Raw genomic sequence first — 22,621 nt, 5'->3', positions numbered from 1 at the left:
AGCGTTGGGTGGAATACTCCGGCTCCGATGAATGCTCTTTTGGCTTTCTAGATCATAATTGACAGTGGTATGCTCCATGGTTTTCACATCCAAATCCTCGATCTTCATGTCCCTGGTCAAAACCAAACGTATATTGAAAGCGAGTGTAGATTGTCACCGATCCAGCGGTGTCGGCGTAGTCATCTTCGTACTTGATCAGCGGCACAATTGGGTTTAAGAAACAATCATGAATTTGTTAGGAAATCCAGATGAATTCATGGTGATAGTTAACCTAAAATATAGAATACATATGAATTTTGACGGAGAAAATAACAAACCTTGATGTGTATTCCAGATCGCCTACAATCCAAGACCTGCAAGGAATTAATGATGTATATTGAAGGAAGCCATTTGAAGATAATGTGACTTAATTTATTTTGAGGAGAGAAACCGACGGAGCTTTTGAAAAACCACATAAAAAAACTGCAAAGTTGGAGGGAACATTTTCTTTACTTTACTATGTTTGGTATTTTAAATCGAAAGTTAAGTGATTAAATAGGGAAATAATTGCAATTTTGGCCCTTAATTGAGTTGTATGTTAACGTAGCTATTACTTGTACCTTATAATCCGAATCTCAGTATTTAATAAAATTTACATCTAAAACGTAGATAAAAATAAACACATCACAATGGTATGTTCGAAATTTAGAAAAACTTAATATATTGATATATATAAAAGCAAAAGAAAAAAAAATAGAAATATGAGAAATATGTGGGTAAACTTAAGGGGGTGAAAGAATAATATTATTTAAATTTACAAAAACTAACTATAGCTTAGGGGTAAAATTTGAAAATGTAATTCAACAATTGCATGTGTAGTGAAAGGGTGTTGTTTAAAAGACGATAATACCCATATAACTAACTTAAGACATGCAATGAGAGTAGTACATTGAGCAATAAGTTTGGTACCTCTTAAAAATTAAGAGGTCTCTAACTGATGCTTTATATATAGTAAAGATAATTATTTCAAAAAAGTATGCATAAAATTTTAATTTGATAACTAGTGCCTAGCGAGAGTTGTACAACTCTGTGTGTGGTGTTAAGGTAAAAGTCTTAGGTTTTTGTTTAGTTGGTTGTAATCTTAGCCAAGAGCATTTCAGCTGTTGGTTGTTTCACATTATGTCGATACTTACGATCTTGCATATTAGTTTAATTAGACAGGTTAATAAATATTGTGGTTATGCATTTGAAACCGGACGGAGAAAACAAGAAGATGCTATCTATATGTATTTTATGTTATTCTTATAATGAAACTATAAATAGTAAAATATTTTTGTTTTTTCTTTCAGAATATATGCATGTTGTTTGTTGTGGCCTAGCTAGCTATATATATAAGTACATAGATTAAGGCTGGACTACTCAAATGTTATAATTTGAAGCCATGAAAACCTTTGCTTTAATAATGTGTGTTGTAGCAGTAATGCCCCCGTTCACAACATCTGATACAAATCCCGCCCCCGAAACTTTTAGCATCGTTAACGCTACAAACTTATCAAAGCCAGGCTGTGACAGCCGATGCGGAGACTTAATTGTTCCTTACCCTTTTGGCATTGGCATTAACTCAAATTGCTCTATAGACACTGGCTTTGATATTTACTGCAACAAGTCTTTAAATCCTCCAAAGGTGTCTTTCACAGAAGGTGACTATTCGTCCATCAAACAGATATCTGATTCCACGCTACGCGTTTCAAATATTGTGGCTACATACGAATATAATATTACCACGGATTTTAGAGATGGGCCGTACACCTTCTCAGAAGTAAATAAGTTCACCGTCCTTGGTTGCTATGATTACGCCTGGCTGGTCTCGGAAACAAAGGCCAGGAATGTGTCTACAGGCTGTATGGCCATTTGCTCAAACCTTGAGGACGCTCTAGCTGACCAATGTTCTGGGAGTGGTTGTTGTCAGTCCTCCATACCCAAGGATATAAACTCCTATCAGACTCGGGTTAGAGCATTAGATGGTGAACCGTATGTTAATCCTGGATCTTTTGCTTTTGTGGGTGAGGGGGATGCATTCAAGTTCAACGGTTCAGCAGATTTAACAGATCCTTCTTTAGCAGATAGAATTGAAGCAACAGTCCCAATAGTTCTTGAATGGGCTATCGGTAACCTGAGCTGTGCGGAAGCCAAAGCAATGGATGGTTTTGCTTGCCTTTCGAATAGCCAGTGTGTCAACTCAACAAGGGATTCGGGTGGGTACCGCTGCATCTGCAAAGAAGGCTATAAGGGAAATCCTTATTTACCTCCTGGTTGCCTAGGTAAGAAACCAAGTTCTATTTATTTTCATATAACCACTATCTTAGCGTACAATAAACCTTACCTCTATGAGAAGAGATGGAGAAGTTGTTGCTCCGAAATGCCAATGATGTGTAAAATTATTTGTTTTAATATTTCATATAACCACTATCTTAGCGTACAATTAACTAGTTTATTCCTCGTAACATTATTTTTTTGTAATATTTATATATATATTTTTTTGGATTTTAATTTTATTTGTTTAAGAAAGTTAACAATATACTTAGGGTTTGATAATCAAAGGGTTTCATAAATAAATAAGATGTTATAATTCGGTTTAAAGGTTATCTGGATTTGGTGAGACCCATGACCCGTTTATTTTTTTTACTATAAAATTATTTCTTAATTATAAATAATATCATTTTTTTATTAAATCATATATTAATTTTTAGTGTATCCCTATTTTATAGGATTTTCATATCAAATATTTGGTGATATTAATTTTTAATTTAATTGGATGTTATAACCCGTTTAAGGGTTATCTGGGTTTGGTAAGACCCATACCCGTGAGTTCGTGTCAAATGCACGAGAAACCTTCATTTACAAATAAAGTAATCTGGTGGCTTGAAAGAATGTAGAGAGCAACCAGAGAGCTTTTAAAGGTTTCGTTTATATATATATTAGTTTTTATCCCCCTGTATTACGGAGGTTGTTTTACATTATTCGTTTATAATATTTATATATTTTTTTAAATTCTAATTTTATTTATTGTAATAAAGTTAATAATATACTTAGCGTTTAATAATAAAATAGTTACACGAATAAATGAGACGTTATAACCTAGTTTAAAAGTTATATCGGTTTGGTAAGACTCGAGACCCCGCTTATTTTTTTAGTATAAAATTGTTCTTAATTATAAATAATCTTTTAAAAAAATCATATATTAAATTTTAGTATATCCCTATTTTATAGGGTTTTTACATCAAATATTTGGTGAGATTAATTTTTAATTTAATGAGATTTTATAACCCGTTTAAGGGTTATCTAGGTTTAGTGAGACCCATACCCATAAATTCGGGTCAATTGCATGAGAAACCTTCATTTACAAATAAAACAATCTGGTAGCTTGAGAAGAAATATGAAGCAGCAAGAGAGCTTTTAAATGTTTCATTTATATATATTATAAATTTAGTGAGATTAATTTTTAATTTAATGGATATTATAACCCGTTTAAGGGTTATCTGGGTTTGATAAGACCCATACCCATGAGTTCGGGTCAAATGCATAAGAAACCTCCATTTACAAATAAAGCAATCTGGTAGCTTGAAAGAATATAGGGAGCAACCAAAGAGCTTTTAAAGGTTTCGTTTATATATATTTAAGATTTATTATTAAAAACAAGTCAATACTAAGGGAAATGCCTAACCACGCTTCACACAACCGCAATTGTCCCAGTCGTGTAGCAGCACATTCTAGTAAGTCCGGATATCGAACCCGTAGACACGTACGGTGACTCTCGATACTGAAGCTCTATTGAGTCCTAGCAACTAATTGATTTTGGATTTTTGAAAACTAATTTAATAACTAAAAATAAATAAACAAACTAAAGAAAACTAACGATAAATGACGGGAGAACTCTCAAATATGACAAATGAAACCACCTATGTTTGGTATCCTAATGATGATCAACAAGCCTCACATGCTAACAAACATGTGAAACCCGGGTCTACAGATAACTAACTAGGGATAACCAATGGAAACTAGATCTCTGGGTAGGTCTCGCTAATAACCCCTACAAGTTCTCGAAAGCATGTACCAGTAATCGGCGCTATATCTTCGGGTACGTCTCAATAAAACGATTTCTTCTAAGACTCGTACTCTTAACAGGTCTAGGGAAAATGGGAAATTCAACTTACACCGCTAAATAACTCAACTTACATGTCAAACATAATAAAGATAAACCAATCGATGTCTCGCAACCGTCGACCTAAAATGGGTAGATAGCAAGATAAGTGACTCTAATTATCCGGGTAGGACTCTAATTATCCAAATGAATCTCGCAACTATCTACCACAATTTAGCCGAAAACATCAAGTAAACAATAAAGGATGCAACCCTAAACCAAAACGATACTAACTCATGCAAGAGAAGATCACACGAGATTCATTTGGACAAAGATAATATCAAACTTAGTAGTATGTAACAGAATAAAGCGATAAAAATCAAACTTTACAACTAGATAATAAGCATATGCTCATTAATCGATTATTATTTAACCAAAACAGAGCCAGTTCTAACAAGTTTAGCCTCTCATAATCATGAAAAACAGAAATAAATGTCTTATAAATGGAACTCTTCGTAGAGAGTATAAAACTTCAAATGATATCAAAAACACGAAAAATGCTCTAAACCAAAGTTGAACTCTAATACCCTCTGATATAACTCTGCTATACTTTTAACAGTTTAACCTATGTGGCTTTGTTTCCTTGTAGCTAGGGCCCCTGTTACTAGCTCTCATGGGCCAGGATATTCGTAATTCCTTTTATTCCTTCATGTAGCACAGATACTTTAATGTTAAAGCCCAAATCACAATTTAAAAGTCCATCTGTAATGCGAATTGCAACACCAAACAAACAATTAACTACTTCAATTTAATTTTCTTTATATATTTAATTTTCTTAAATGCAGATTTACTTACGTAATCACTAATAATAGGTGAATATGATTTGGAATTTTATCTATAACCATTAGTTTCTCTTAACATTAAATATTAAATATAAAACCGATAAATAGTTATTATGTTTGATTCAATTTACTCAGCTCGTTGTCTTTTGTCTCTGAAATCTTCAAAATCTTTATGTGAACCAGAAATGAGTAAAATTACATAAAAACTAGCTCCAAAATACCCAAAAGTATAAGAGATTATAATATAAAATATGTAGAAACTAAAGCACATCAGAGCTGAAGTATCTTAAACACTAGATTAATATATAAGAGGTTCAACAAAGTTCATAGCGGGTGTTAAGGATTCCTTATTTTACCTTCTTATAACTTTTTAATAAGTTAATAAAGTTACAAAAATATAACTTATTAACCTTTTCCTCTCACACCAAAAGCAATCCCAAACACCTTATTACTTTTCAAAAAATTAATAAGTTATAAGTTGGTGAAGCAATCCCAAACACCTAGTATTTTAATATTTGTGGAAATATTACATAATCCACTTACCTATAAACTTTCCAAAGCATTTATACAAATAGTTTTTCTAATAATTTCGTTAACTTCATATCTAAAATGCCCCATATATGTGTAAAAAAATGCTTGCATATCTTTTACCATCTGCACAAGTACCCAGTTGAAGGGCGACTTTGGCATGACCGGCTCAAAATTACGAGAATGTAAGCAGGTAATCATAGGTTTTATTCATGGTATCCATATGTGTGAGATCAATCTCAAATCAAGTGACGACACTCCTCTGAATAAGCTAGTAAGGATCCTAAAGAACATACCATAACTTACTCCTAACTTAATTCAAAGGTACCTTGAGCCAGAAGATTAATTTCCCTTAGAGATCCACAATGTTATTTGTTTCTCTATTTATAATCCATCATATTGATGATTGATATTTTCTTTTACTTATAAATTTAGCAGATATTGATGAATGTAATGATGTGGAAAACAAGTTTCCATGTTATGGAACTTGTGTGAATACTCCAGGGAACTACACATGCAAATGCAAACGAGGGTATTATGGTGATGCCAAGATTACCACTTTCTATGCGTCTATTTGCTTCAGGTGGCTGCTAAATAATTAGCTAGAGTTTCAATTAACCAACAACCATGCATCATACTCTGTACCTAGCTCCTCAGTCTTCCATGCATTAATAGCTTTGGTTTCTTCTTTTGAAATGTAATGGTAACCCATAATACTAATTGTAGGTATAGGGGTTGTAATGCTTGCAATAATGATCGGATTTTGATAGGGTTTGATAGATTAGATAATAGAATAAGGCAAACGAAGAACCGAACGATAGTATTAATGAAAATGTAAAGAAAGATTACAAGAAATTCCCGGGCCTAGCCCTCTCGCTGCATACGCAGGAGCCATGGTATTACCATCTTAAACATAAATCTACTCTCTCTCCCTATTAGCTAATAATACCTATTTATAGAATTATTAGTTGCACTTGACCCCCTCTCAAAATACACAAATGACATTTAAACTATAACTTGAGCATGATTCCTATCAGATTGGTAGTGTTGTACTTCTCCGCCAACAAGTGGAAGCTAGTTAAGCTAAGAGAGAAGTTCTTTGAGAAAAATGGGGGTGCGCTACTAGAAAATAAACTCAAAAATAAGGGGAGTGATGCTGGTTCAGTGAAAATTTTTCGAGCCGAAGAATTGGAAGAAGCAACTAATAATTGTGCGGAAGATAGGATTCTTGGAAGAGGAGGTAACGGTATCGTGTACAGAGGGACTCTACCAGATAAGCGTGTGGTAGCTATCAAGAAGTCCCAAAGACTGGACCAAGGACAGAGGGAACAATTTATAAATGAAATGGTGATTCTTACATAAATTAATCATCAAAATGTGGTGCGGCTTTTAGGATGTTGTTTGGAAACAGATGTACCATTACTAGTTTGTGAGTTTGTCTCTAATGACACTCTTCATCATCAAATCCATGACAAAACAAATGGAATGGTAAGACTCTCATGGAATAATCGTTTAAGGATAGCACATGAATCAGCTAGTGCGTTCGCTTATCTTCACACAGATACTAGAATGTCCATCATACATAGAGACGTGAAATCTACTAATATCTTGTTGGATGATAGTTATACAGCTAAAATTGCAGATTTTGGTGCCTCAAGGTTAGTCCCATTGGGCCACGATCAAGTCACTACTTCAGTTCAAGGGACACTGGGTTACTTAGATCCGGAGTACTTTCATACAGGAAAACTAACAGGAAAGAGCGATGTATATAGCTTCAGAGTGGTACTTGCGGAACTATTAACAAGTGAAAAACCCCTCAGTGTAGAAAGATGCCTAGATGACCGAAATCTTGCAACATATTTTATGAAGGCGATGAAGGAAACACGATTGACTAAGATCCTTGATAATCAAGTGGTAAATGAGGCAAGTGTTGAGCAACTTAAAGCAGCAGGTGACTTGGTATGGAGATGCCTTAACCAAGTAGGTGGAAACAGACCTAGCATGAAAGAAGTGACCATTGAGCTTGAAACATTGATGCAATTTCAAAAACATCCTTGGATTAGTAAAGAAAACTACAAGGAATCAAGTTGCTTATTGGTTGAAAGTGAAGATCATGACCTTTATACTGTCCGTCTTAATCATACTAATAATAGTCGTGCTCGTGGAGAATATGGTTCAAGCAGTACTAGACTATTTAAAATAAAAACCACCATACAAAATTTATTAAAATATAACTAAAACTCTTAAAACAGCCATTGGGAGAAGAGCTAGCAGGTCTTTAGCTAGTAGTTCCTAAAATAAACGTACTTTGATATTCAAGTATTCTTGTTTTCGTTGTAATTGTAGATAGCCTATTTAAAGGCTTAGGCTGTGATCGACAAAATCATCCAGCTTTCTTATATTTCTAATATTCATCTTCTTGTACATTAAATTCATTCTTCTTTTATTCTATACATGTAATATTCCAACATTTCATTTACTATAGAGCTACACTAAGTTGAGTGATCCATGAAGTTTTTTTCATTTTTAGTTGTCGAGCGTGTTGTGACTACACGGCTTCCATGACGATTGTTGCATCCGGAAATGCTTTGTCACTTGTTCCAATAATCAAAAGAGATGGTGTAGCACCCACTAGGGCTGTCACTTTTACCCGAAACCCAATCTGAAAAAACCCGTATAAAGTAACTCGGCCCGAGAAACCCGAACCCGAGAAAAGGCTAACCTAAACCGAAGTAATTCGGGTTGGTTCTTGGGTTCGAATTCTAGGTTTCAGGTCAACCCGAATAAACTTTTAGTTTTTAAAACCATATATATTTTTAAGTATTATAGGCTAAGCCTTAGTTGCTGACATTATCAAAATTTTGTCTCATTCCACCAATTATGAATTGAATATTTATTGTTTATTAATGTTTCACTTTATGACTAAAAACAACTATAATCCAACACCCTAATTATGGCATACTGATGATTATGTCGGCCTTGTTTATTATGACTGAACTTTGTTAAATTTTACTCTTTTTAGGATGTTTTATTGGTTTATTTTTTGTTTTGTTACTGTTTATCTACATTACGAGTAAAGAAGAATACGTTACATTTAAATTTAGCAATGTAGTTTTTTTTCTATTTCTATAGGATACTCGAAACCTGATTAACCCAACCCGAAAAACCTAAACCCGAATTACCCGAACCCGAAGAAACTTTGAGAGATTTCGGTTGGGTTTCGGGTTTGGAATTAAAACTTTGAAACCCGAAGAACTATAGGTCCCGTGACGGATCTAACAACTAAGTTATCGAGCCAACCTGGACCACTAACTAGCGGAAATCACTAGTGGTTAACCTACATCTCGGATCTTGGAGTGTTTGGTTTATTTTCTAGAAAGTAAGAAGAAGAAGAAGAAGAAGAAGAAGAAGAGAATGAGCAGAGAGTTTCTTTACTTCCTAAGGTTGTGTGAATATTAGTTGTGTGGAGAAATGGTTAAAGTGACCCTTATATAGGGTCTCCATTTCTCCAAAATTTAGATAATAAATGTACAAAATAAACGTACCGAGTACGTAATACATCGACTAAAAAGCAAACTAGAACGACATACACAATCCTAATAACAATATAGAATATTGGCCCAGCAATCTCCCTCTAGGATTGAGTATGTCGAGGAACCTTCGTCAAGTTCTTTGCTTCGTCTTTATTTATTGAAACTTAGTACTTGTCTTGATCTAGGATCTTGAACCAGATTGGATATTGGACAGTTCTTTATTTTCCGGTCTGTACACTTGAACTTCAATCTTATTTTCTGGGAAGGATCGGCAACAACAAATTTTAGAAACCTTAGATGCGGGAGGCTCGACATCTAATTTTCTTTTGTTGACTTTCTTGAGCCGACTGGTTTCTTTCCTTTTCTTCAGATACAATCAGTTCATTTTTAGGTTCAACCACCAACTTTCACGTTCTCATTTTCTTTTAAGCGCTTCAACATCTGCAACTCCAAGCAGACTTGATCTTGATCCACCTGTCCATGTATAACTGCACAAAACTTAGAAAGAATAAGATTCATTCACAGACCCTCTCGAGGGTCAGAGAAGAATTCGTTCACAAACCTTCCCAATTTCAGTCCCTCAACTTGTAAATGATTTGTTTAAGTCATGGGTTTCCAACAAACTTTGCATGAACGACCTTGACAACAAAACACATGATTTTGAATGAAACAAAGTTTAATAAAATATGTACGAACAAAATAAAAACTTAAAATCTTTTTGCCATTTTCATATATTTTAAAATAACAAAAATATATACATAATATTTTGAAGCTGAAACAAAAAATAAAACAAAAGAAAATAAAAAATAAAGAAGAAATTAATATTATATATCAAAAATATTTACTTAAAAGTTTACTAAATTATTTTTGTGAGAAAGATCACAACATGGTATCACATTATCTGTTAACGTTCTAGATTACACTTCTATTTGGACGTTATTATGTCAAGAGCCTAAAATCGATTATAGATATAATTTGTCCACTTTAAACTTAACAAGTATTTAGATGTCAATGTGATATGTTAAGGTATAGATTAGGCACAATGCTTGTGTGGTCCCCATTTAATATGACATGGTACAGACTCCATCATACCTTGGGCTTAGTTTGTTTTCACATGTCACCTCAACTTGACTTAAACATTTCTTATTTGATCACAGTACGCTTATTGACACTTTAGACACTTTATTTTGGACACTTGACTCTATCTAGAAATTTAAAATAAAGCAGAAGTTAAGGGCCTTAACAATCAGGTCTTGTATGACTACAAACAGAGAAATTCCAAGGCTTGAACAAGAGAAAGAAAATAAAATAAAGTAGAAGATTCAGAGCCTTAACAATCAGTTCGGATAATACCATATTATCGCGCAGAAAAAGTCCAAGACTTGAATCAAAATAAATGAAGAAATAAATCAATTAAAAATCCTAAGACAAACCTCTTTTAAACTTTCTTTTATTTTCTTTTCATTTCTTTTCTGACACTTTTTATTTTCTTGACATTTTTCTTGACTCAACAGAATTAAAATTGACACTTGATTACATAAGACAACTATGATCAGGTAAAGAGGGGCTTGGGTATGACATGTTTAATTACATTTCTGCTTTCATTGATATGACTTTTATTGGAGTCGGCAACCGCTTCATAACGTGTAACCACTAGCATAGGCAGATATTTAAGTTTATATCATTATGACACTTACTCATTTGTCAAGCCTATCTACACATCAAGCAATGATCTTGTTGGCTTTTGATATACTCTTTTCATGTGCTGGAATAGTTAAGGATAATTTCTTATCATTTTCCAAGGGTTGGATCAATTTCTCAAAATTTTAAAAGTTTTAATTATTCGACTCCCTCTAAATAGGAGCTCCCTTTTAACGAGATAGCACTTTTAGAAACGTTCTTCTGATTTTCTTAAAAGAATGTAAAATATTTTGGGTAAGTCAAATGATTCATTTTAGTTTTTCTTAAACTTACAAAGTGAAAATCTTTTTGGTGAGTTATAGATAACTCATTTTCTCCTTCTAAAATTGTGATATATTGAAAAATATTTACAATTTTAAAATAAAAAGATAGATAGGTTACTTTAATCAAAATTGATCATGCCGAACGATTCGACCAGACATTTAAATCGGGTATGATCGATGGTTTTAGTGAAAAGGTCAGCAAAGTTGTTGTCAGATGGACTATCTTAAGTATGCATTATCACATTGTATAACAGAGTTGAAGAGATTCAAACCGAGACCCAACAGCTGATGCTGGATCCATCACTTGAGAGGAGCAGTTGAACGAGGTTAGTTTGAGAAACGCTCTATGAGCTGTGGTTGAACCATTTGAACAAGGCGAGCTTTGTTAAAGCACAAAGTACCGTATGAAACACTCCCCTTCCTTGAAGTTTGTCCTCCCATGTCGTTTATGAAAGAATCGAATCCGCCATCGAATGGTTTAGCATCAAATAGCAAGTGTTTTGTCACACCCCGACCAAAGGCGGCGGAACATGCCGAGGTGTAACGATTGTCCATAAGCACATGACACTAATTAAGTGACAATATTTAATAAACTCATTTCATTTCACAACATCGAAAATGTCACATAACAATTATACATAAAATAACCATAAACAAGATATCACAAATTATGGCAAATTTGATATTGTTCATTTTTACTAATATCCTTAGGTTTTTATGTCGTTTTCTTCACAATCATAAATCAACCAAGATGCAAACCTGCAACATTTCAGAAAATAAAGTTTGTCAACACAAAGGTTTGTGAGCAATTCATAAGTTTAATCATATTAGTATATAATAAAGATACCCACAAAACTTGCATACGAAATGATAAATAAAAGTGGTAATTTGGTTAAATAGATATCGCTAAACACATTAGTGACACCTAGCTATAAGGGGATGCCAAATAGTCTAGGATTTTATAGTTCCACCAACCAAAAGCGATAAACACATAGACATATAAGCATAGAACACCAAATCGAGCAATTATTTAGGTAAAGTATACAACTACGTTTGTGGTTTAAGATTCAAATATAAAGCATTTTGTTGAATAAGTATGAAATGTCACCCCCAAAATAAAAGATGGAAAATGGGGTATGAAGTACTCACATTCAAGTAGTAAACTTGAAAGATGATAATTTGGAGATTTGTCGGAACGACGAGTTTAACGCACAATGCCTAAAAAGAAAAGAAGTCTTGAATTTAGAAAGGTTGTCTTGAAGGTCTTTAAACAAAATAAATGTTGAGAAATGTAAATAATTAAAGTTCAAGGTTTTAAAATGTAACTATTTAAGAATTTATAATAATAACCCTTTAAAAATGTAAGTTTGCTTGAAACCGGGTTAAAGTATCTAACCTTAATGTTTACTCAACCTATGTTAAGTAATAAGGTGGATAAAATGCAAGAATGCAAATACCTTTGGAATAAAGATACTAAAACGGATTTTTTTTATTGAGTGTTCGGGTTGTCGGTTCGGGTCTTGATAATTGGTCAAACCCAAAGTCAACTTTCCAAAATATTGAATGTTATGAGATAACTCAATAAAATTTAATAAGACTTAACCAAGTATGTAGTTCCATTGTTTTAGGATTAACAACGCACGTTAAGCGAGTGTTCGGTTTTGTCGGTCCAAACTTTGTTATGAGATCAAGTTGGATCCAACATTTCCAAGTACTTAAGAAAATATTTAAAAATCAATTTGTAACTATTTTTAAAGAAATATACAAGCCTTGATGGCTAAAAAAACACACTTGTGTGTCTTAAGCGAGTAAGAATCGGTTTGGTTCGGTTTCCATCTCACAACAAGTTCATAGATGGTTTCCACATGTCCAAACACTAAAGAACTTGTATAATAATGTACAAATAAAAAAATACCAAAATTTAACAATAAAGTCTTTAAACAAAAGTTCGGTTTTCGGTTCGGATCATGTTTCGGGTTAAGACCGAGGTAAGATTCTACAAACCCATAACCATAGAATTTGTAAAAATGATTTTAGAAACTTAGATCTAACACTAAGTATGTTTAAACAAACAAAACTAGTAACAAAGTTCGGTTTACGGTTTAGAGCTATTTACGGTTAAACCGAAGCATAGACTCTTAAAAACCCATAACCATGGAACTTGTAAACATGACCAACAAACTAAAATAAGCAAGATTAATATGTATGAACAAGTTATATAGATGTATATATATCAAGGACACGAAGTCCTCCATGAAGCCTTGTCTTATGAGGTCCGAAACCTCACCGACCGGAATCGGAGACGTAACTACCAAAGGTAAACAAGGGGTGTATATTATATATATGTTGCACAACCATAAACAAGTATTAATAAGGCTACATAAACTAATTAAGATGAAAGACTAAAACCTTCAAGAACACTTAAGAAGATAACCTTGAATCTTTGATGTTTGAGAGAGTTTTTTTTTTTGGAGTTGTAGCAAGGGAAAATAAAGAGGAAAGGTGATGTATATATACTGTAATGTTGGTGGTCAAATATGGGTGTGAGCCACAAGAGTTTTCATGCAAAATGGATCAAGACAAAAACACAAAACAACAAAATAATAAATAATAAATAAATAAATAAAAATAAAAATAGGATGTTTTCAAGACCCAACAAGTGTGAAACAATATTGTGACATAAATCCATTATTTTGATTATAACATAAGCTTCGGTTTACAAATCGGGTCGGTTTACATAATAAACAAATACAAAAACGAATACAAACAAGACCCGAAATTGACGAATGTCACATGTTTGTCTCCCATCATATGCCAGATGCAATCACTATCTAAGTACCTAATACTATTGATAGTCCTCCTTGATTGACCATGCATGCACTAAACGTTTAAATAGACATGGGTTCCCGGGATACTTTTGTCCCGGGAAGGTCAATCGTAAACCGACCAAACTTAATTTTATTTCCTAAAAACCATTTCTTTCTTGTTGAAGCCTCACTTGATGAAGAGTAGTCCTTAGGAATCCAAGTAAAAAGTTGTTCCTTGGTTTTGGCAATTTTAGACTTCTCTTTTCTTGTTTTTAAAACTGTTTTTGGTGAATCCTCAGACTTTACAGTCTTAGAATCCTTTTTGAGTTTATCCTTCTTGGTTTTCCAAAAAAGTTTCTTTATGTGTTTTAATTTATTTACTTTGGATCTCACATCCATTTCACTGAGTTCACTATCAGCTTGATCTGTCCTTGAATCTGGTCTACTAAAAGCTCCTTTTGGGGACTGACTAAGCCGCCTTTGAATATCAAGTTGTTGCTAGAACCAGTGCTTGCAATGTCTTGCAAGGTGAGAAGAGTGACCACACACAAAACAACCCTTTCTCCTAGGAGTGCCATAGAACTCATCTGAACTATAAAGTGGTTGGTGCGGTGGGAAAGGTGATCCTTGGAAAGGAACATGATAATAAAACGTATTTGTGTAATATGGATCAACAAAATTTTGTTGATAATGACCACAGTAGTTGTTATCATAGAAGTTGTATGGCTGAGGATTTCTTGATTGGTTGGTTGTTTGAGAAAATGATCGTTTATTTGGTGAAACATATTTACACTAAGTACTTGCCTTTTCATTTTCAAAAACTTTACCTTTACTTGAATTATCCTCAGTCTCACAACTTGATGATGAACAACTTGATATGTTCACCCCAACAGACCTACTTTCATTGACACATTTTTCAACAAAAGTTTCATCACAAACGGTTTCATAATCACAACTCGTGTCCGTTTCCACCGACCCACTTTCTTCAACACAACCTGCTGAACAGGATGAATCACCACTATAATCAACAGTCACAGGTATTGGAGCTGTTGCTTCAGAAGCTGGAGGAACAAATGTTACTGGTTTTGGTACATGACCAATTCCATATACCATTTCTTCCTATGGAGGGGTGTTATAACTAAAGTGAGGTAGGCTAGTGTAGTTATCATTTAATGGTGGGGGCACAGATGAATAATCATAAGCACTCCTCTGTGCTCCAAGAATATCATTTAATTACCTGACACTAAATCAAATTTTTCAACGGCTATCTCATGTTTTTCAGAAGTTGATTTTTTTTTTCTGAAAGCTCAGTTTCTAAATTTCAATTTTAGCTTTCAAGTTTGTAATTATATTTTTGTAATATTCAACTTCCTTTTGTGACTGAAAAATCTTTACTTTTAAATTTGCAACGTCGTCATGGTGAATTTTGATCTTAGTGGTGTAAATCTCATCAGCTTTAACACATTGTTTGTTCAGAATTTTTAACTGTGAATTCTCTTTTAAAACATCATAGTTATGTCTATAGAACTCAACTTTATGAATGCAAGCTTGTGTGCGCAGATTTGTGTGTGCCTCGGGAATGATAGGACATGCATGACTGCTTCCACCTGCAGCACTTGTCCCAGTTTTATTTTCTTTGGACTGATCTTTCATTTTAAGCTTATTTTCCATTAATTCAAAAGACTTGATGATGAAAGTCAACTCTGAGTGTGATATGGTATTCATGTTTGTGGTTCTCTTGATAGTGACCACACTATTGTTCCATGTATAAGGCAGTGAATCCAACAACTTCATGTTGATCTCAGACAAACCATTGATGATACCGGCACTTCTCATTTTAGTGACGAGTGACTCAAATTTGTTGATGAGAGAGTCAATCGATTCTCCTTGAATATTTTTATATTTAAACGTGTCGAATTCTCCTTTTAACATTTCTTTTTGGTTTCCCTCATATCCAGATTTTCTTCAAGCTTAGGATAATAAGACATTTTTTTATTGTTATTTTATTTATTTATTAACTTTTTTATATACATATTCAACTCGACCCGACCGACTAGACTCAAATGACTCAACTTGAAAACTCGACTCGAAACTTGACTCGACTTGAAAGTCGATTTGAAAAACTCGACTCGAATCGAAAACATCTCGACTCAAAAAACTCGACTCGACTCGAAAAACCCGACTCGACTCGAGACTTAACTCGACGCAAAACTTGACTCGACTCGAAAAACCCGACTCAACATGAAAACGATTCGACTCGAAAAACCCGACTCGAAACTAGAAACTCGACTCAAAACTTGACTTGAAAAACTCGACTGGACTCGAAAACTCAACTCGAATAAATAAAAACTTAGATTTGTTTTGAGTTGTTTGTGTGTATATACTATATGTATATATACACACACGTATGCATGTACTTTATGTGACTCTTAGTTTTTTCTTTAAGAAGACTCGAATGCTTTGATTTGATTTTTTTTTAAGTATGACTCGAATCCTTTTTTTTAGTTGGATTTTTTAAGTTGATAGAGATTCGATTGGAATTGTTAATGTGACTCGATTGGAATTGTTAATTTGAGTCGACTTCTTTTTTTCTTTTTTTAATTTGAGATGTCACTCGATTGGAATGATGACTCGACTAGATATATGAGTTCAACTCGAATTGATATTTGACTCGAATTTGCTATTCGACTCGATTTCTATCACGCGGGTCGAATGGATGGAATCCACTCGAATGGATGAGACTGGATCGAGTTGAATGGATTCCTATTTCACAATACTCAACTCAAATCACCCAAATAACATTCCTTTTCAAACACTTTTCACAACCAAGAACAAGGAAACTGTGAGTTCCTTTCGTGAACCCGTAACCCACTTTTTCACACAAAAGCAACCTCAAATAAAATAAATTCAAAATCCAAAAATTTTGACCCTAAAACCACAAAAGGTTGAGCCGAAAGCTCTGATACCACTTGTAGGTCCCGTGACGGATCTAACAACTAAGTTCTCAAGCCAATCTGGACCACTAGCTAGTGGAAATCACTAGTGGTTAACCTAGATCTCGGATCTTGGAGTGTTTGGTTTATTCTAGAAAGTAAGAAGAAGAAGATGATGATGATGATGATAATGATGATGATGAGAGTTGCTTTATTTCCTAAGGTTGTGTGAATATTAGTTGTATGGAGAAATGGGTAAAGTGACCCTTTTATAGGGTTCCTATTTCTCCAAAGTTTAGATAATAAATGTACAAAATAAACGTACCGAGTCTGTAATAGAACGACTGAAAATCAAACTAGAACGACATACACAATCCTAATAACAATATAGAATATTAGCCCTACACTAAACGCATGTGCCAAAGCTCTCGTTTCGTGTCCGGTTTTTTGACCGACATAAATTATTAACTTGACAGTATCTACCTATTCTAATAAAAGAAAATAAATATGGACACTTGTCATGTTTTGGTTAATTCTCACAATTTTTTCCCTCCAAAACTAACATACCCTAATATATATTTAATAAATCAATAATTATTCACTTTCCTTTTACACTATATTTATATAATATTTTTATAAATATAAATATTAACATATTATTTTACTACATATTTCAAAATACTTGGTGAATTTCAAAAATTAACAAATCATGTTTCTCAAATGAAAATTGTTTCGGGTTTTTTTATGGAACTTAAATTTGATATTATAGGCTAAAAGTTGGTAAATAGATTATTTGATATAAGTTAATTACATGTAGGTCAAAATTTGTTACGGGTCAAAAATGAAAATTTTAAGTATTTTTAAAAGTTTGAGAATGCAAAATAGATTTATCGATAAATTTGTTATGGGTTAAAAGTGTTGACTTTAAAATGTCAAAAGTATGAAAATTAGAATTTTAAACATGATTCGGATTTCAAATTTATTTTTAAGGGCATTTTTTAAAATAATTAAAAGGTTCGGCATTTGACAAACTGACTATTTTCCCTCAACTATTAAAATGTAAGAAAAGATTGCGAACACTTTCGACATACCACCCCCCATGCCTATTAATGCTTCTAACTTTATCAATTTTGAAATATTTATGTCAACATTAATTTGTCCTTCAATAGTGATCAGAACGTTGTATGGGAAGCATGCTGTGGAAAACTATGCTAAAAATGAAACAAAATATTCACAAAATTAGATGGGTTAACATGTTATTTTTTATGTTGTCAATATGAGAAAGTTGAGAAACCCTCTGAAACTTATCAAAATCTTTTTCATGGTATAGCTCAGAAAAACATAGCTCTTGAAGAACATCCATTGTTACAATTTAATGTTCTACTTTCCTTTAATGAGTGGTAAGTTGATAAATATATCAATAAAGGTAACGGTCATTTTGTATTTAAACTGAGTGGTTAGAACTACTATCGTATGAGAAGCTTTATTTCCGAAATTGGTTCATAACCAAAAGTCTTTCAATTATACATATATGACATCAAGAATGAATTTTTCAATAGAAAGAAATATCCTCGGGTACGTTTTTGCACAAGCATTTTTTTATTAAGTTCATTTAAAAAAATAATTTTGTAATATAAATAAAATCAATTTATGTATACATTATATAGATACAAGTATAGATGTAATGCATTTTTTTTCATATACGCTATGTAATTATTTGTTTTACTTATAATTTTATAATTTGAATTATCACGTGTATGATACGGACTCTAAAACTAGTATATATATAATGAATTTCGTAATTTGATATCGTAAATCACTAACTTTTTGGCCTTATATTATGACAACAGAGTCATAGTATTGTAGCAATTGATAGGATTGAACATCTGTTGTAGCAATTGATAATGAGTTGTTGGTAATAACTCATAAATGCTTTGAAGGAAAAAATATGATATTCTAGATAAATGTTGAATAAAAAAAAAAGAGCAACGATCCAGTCCTTTGTTGTTTCTCCAATGACACGGACACCAAAGTTCGATTACAAAAGGCGCTTACGTGTCCCTCATGGACAATTTCCTTCTAACTAGGGTTTCTCCATGTGTCACTTTTTTCAGCTTGACAAATCTCGAACTATCTACCCAAAACATCCCTATCCACCGCTGTGATATAAGCTCTCATTCATCCGACCAACACCGTCATCCTCATTATCATTATTTTTCCCAAAATGTCCACCAAATCTCGAAGAACATCCAACACAAGTGTAACCGACTTCCAAAACTTCTTCCAGGGATGGCTAGCCCGCCAGGAGCATTACCGGGATCATCTCCGGTCAACTCTCCGAAATATTGGCACCTCTAGCAACGAAGAACTCCGAGATTTAACCGCTCGGGTTCTCGCGCATTACCAGCAGTACTACGAGGAGAAATCGCGTATCGCGAACCATGACGTGTCGTTGGTGTTCTCGCCGCCTTGGTTTTCATGTTTTGAACAAAGTTTCTTCTGGGTGGCGGGGTTTAAGCCCGGGTTAGCGTTTCGGATAGTTCGGGCGGCCGTGGATGATATGAGCAGGTGGAGAGGATGGACCGGCTGCGGGCGGAGACCAAGGAGGAGGAGAGGCGGCTGGAGAATGAGATGGCGAGGATTCAAGAGAGCGTGGCGGCCCCTCCGATTGTGGAGATTACGAGGAGAGGGGAGAATTCGCTTGTGGATGGGAGGTATGATGAAATGGAGTCCGCGGTTGAGGTGTTGACATCGGCAATGGAGGTGGTGGTGGGGAACGCGGATATGTTGAGGACGAAAACGGCGGAGAGTGGTCGAGATATTGACTCCCGTGCAGAACGTTAAGTTTTTGGCGGCTGTGACGGAGTTACAGCTGAAAATTAGGATGTGGGGATGGCAGGCTGACGGGGAGAGTCGACGGTGACTCCACGTGGCGCTTGTAAGCATCTCACCTTGTAAAAAAGGTGTTTAAATTGTATTAAAAACTTGTTGCTGTTAAAATGAGTTGAAGGGTAGCTTTTTTAGATTCGTTTTATTTTGTTTTTTTTTTCTTTCAAAAACATATTTGTGTAATATGATATAGTTATATTTTATTGTCTTTTCGAGGAAAAGGAAAAAGGAAATAGCATATTTGTTGAACACCTGGATGTAGAGGTGCACAAATCGGTTTTTTTAAAAAAACTGGTTCGGTTATTAACCGGACCGGTTTTTTTTGGCCCGGAAAAAAACCGGTTCGGTTAATAACCGGACCGGTTAATAACCGGTTTTTGTATGTCAAAACCCTAACCGGTCTAACCGGTTAGGACCGGTTAGAACCGGTTAATAAACCGGTTTTTTTATTAACCGGTTTTTTAATAACCGGTCTAACCGGTTGACCGGTTTTTTTTTTTTTTTTTTTTTTTTTTAAATAACCATTATTTTTTCACAGTATAAACAAACCGGTAACTACAAGGCAAACCGGTAACTACAAGGCAAAACGGACTGACTCCATTCTTTGCTTTCGTTGTTAGGGTTCTTTGCTTGGAAGATTAAAAACACATAACTTTCATTTATAGCTTTTACATTAAAAATACAAACATTAAATCGTTATCGCATATTCGTAACTCAAAAATACAAACATTAAAGAATGCTTAGACACGATTACATTAACAACTTGCTGTTTCTTACTCATTATTTTCTTCGCTACCCGATCCCGAGCTATTCCTTAGGTAATCGTCGTACGCGGCTTCTTCATCGGTCATTGGTTGAGTGTGTCCTTGATTGACCTCGTCTTCATACAAGCCCGCCTCATAGTCCATTTCCCCCTCGAGTGAGCGTTGATGTTGTGCCCTTTCTAAAGAGTCCAAGTAATCCTTGTAGCAAATCGACATCTCTACAGCTGGTGGAGTGAGTCGAGTCCTCCTAATCGATATAACCCTGCCAGAAACAGAAAAAGCAGACTCCGAAGCTACCGTGGAAGCTTGGACCGTTAGTAAATCTTTGGCCATGGCGGCGAGGATCGGAAACTCATCCTCCTTACCTCTCCACCAAGCCAGCAAATCAAGACTTCTAAATTCATCCGGAGTCATGTGTTACACAAAGTTGGTACCACCATACCTTCCAAGTTCACTGCTTGGGGTGTTTACCTTTTGACGTTTACCGGCGTCTTCCCAAATCATGTAGTACATCCCCATTTCAAGGTCGGTTTGGGATTGGGATTGGGCAACAGCTCTTAACGAGTCATGAATTTGGGAAGACGACCCGTATTTTGTAAGGTAAACATCATACATGTTAGACAAGGTGGTGTTGAAAGCATTCTTTAAAGTTTGGTTATAATAGGGGTTTTGATCGTCGTTTAACTCTAGCTCATCACAAATTTTTTCTATTAAAGCTTCAACACCACCAACATTGATGCAAGGGTTTAACGCAGCAGCACATGTCAAAACAGCGGGTAGTTGTTGAAAATATTTTCTAAATTTTTCTTTCATTTTTACACCCATATCAAAATAAGGTGCACCCCTACAATGAAGTTCACTCAACTTTGTGCACATGACAGCAATTTTTGGTAAAGCAATGGGGCTTGTTGGATAGTAAACCCCGGATAAACTAGTTGTGCAAGATTTAAAAATTTGAAGGACCTCCGTTACGATCTCAATCAATAACCAGTTTCTAGAATCGTACGGTGCACATTTACCCCTACTTGACAAAATTTGATGAAACGCAACTAGTGATTCTTTTTGTTGGATGGCTTTCTCAAACATATCACATGTCGAGTTCCATCTTGTTGGACAATCCCAATTTGGCCCCAACCATTGACAATTAGCTTCTACACAAAATTTTTTGTATCTTGAAAATGTTTTATTGTTGCTAAAAACATCTCGTAACATTCTTTTAAAATTGTTTCTTTGCGTTTCGATCACGTTTAACCCATCTTGCACGGCCAAGTTGATAATATGTGCAATGCATCGGCTATGAAAAAACGCTCCATCACAAATAGGTTTATACTTTAATTTTAAATGGCCAACCGCGGCCGTATTGTTGGACGCGTTATCAAACGAAATTGAAAAGATTTTATGTTCAATCTTGTATTGTCGAATGACTTTATCCAAGAGTTTAAAAATATTTCTACCCGTGTGCGGGTAATCAAACAATTGAAACGCAACGGTTCGTTTCATCATTTGCCACGACTCGGGGTCAACCCAATGAGCCGTCACACAAATGTATGAGTCGGGCGAACCATTAGGTACCGACCACACATCCGTTGTTAAGTTTACACCAGTTTGTAAGTTTGAAAAGTATGAAATTAGTTCGGATTTAACGTTTTTCCAAGCTTTAAGACAATCTCTTCTAAGGGTCGAACGACTTACGTGTTGGTAGCGTGGTTGAACATACTTTTGCATCATCTCCGTGAATTGAGGGTTGTCGAAGTGGTTGAAAGGAAGTGTATTTTGAATCACAAAGTTTGAAAACTGTTGACGTACAGCTTCAAGGTCGTACGTAAACACCGTTCCTTGATTCGTCATCTCCGGCTGCGAACTACTTCCCGATTCGTCCTTCAAGGCCTTGCAAAAGGGCCTTTGCACATGCGCTTTTAAAGTGGAGTTTGCATCTTTGCCATAAAACTTCAAACAATGTTTGCATCGAGCTTTTTGGCTACCGTTAGACATTTCGCATAGGTCGAAATGTTGCCAAACATCTTGGTTTCGTTTCGTGGGGATGACCCGAACGACCGTTTCTCCCGTGTTCGAGGCACCCATGTTGACGGATGAAGCAGCACTTTGGGAGGCCATGATAATCGACTACGAAATAAGAGCGTATGGAGTGGTAATGTGGTATAATTGAGCGTGAGATAACAAAATAATCGCGTATGAAATAAACGTTTAGAGCGTTTGGAGCGTTTGTATAATCGAGTGTGT

At 34.7% G+C, this 22,621-nt stretch overlaps 2 pseudogenes across 1 annotated transcript; both read left to right on the top strand.

The window, feature by feature from the left end:
• The first annotated feature begins 1,242 nt into the window (after positions 1 to 1,242).
• On the top strand, positions 1,243 to 7,786 carry LOC143635752 (wall-associated receptor kinase 2-like; annotated as a pseudogene). Its single transcript, XR_013154120.1, has 4 exons — positions 1,243 to 2,300; positions 5,929 to 6,097; positions 6,513 to 7,672; positions 7,743 to 7,786. The product of XR_013154120.1 is annotated as a wall-associated receptor kinase 2-like (transcript).
• An 11,159-nt stretch (positions 7,787 to 18,945) lies between these two features.
• On the top strand, positions 18,946 to 19,650 carry LOC143635751 (protein RESPONSE TO ABA AND SALT 1 pseudogene; annotated as a pseudogene).
• The last annotated feature ends 2,971 nt before the right edge of the window (positions 19,651 to 22,621 follow it).

This window comes from Bidens hawaiensis, unplaced genomic scaffold (genome assembly GCF_021521415.1).
Source record: "Bidens hawaiensis isolate Kalapana, Puna unplaced genomic scaffold, B.hawaiensis_p1.1 tig00007678_1, whole genome shotgun sequence".
NCBI lineage: Eukaryota > Viridiplantae > Streptophyta > Magnoliopsida > Asterales > Asteraceae > Bidens > Bidens hawaiensis.
This window is presented reverse-complemented; position numbering and strand designations above follow the sequence as displayed.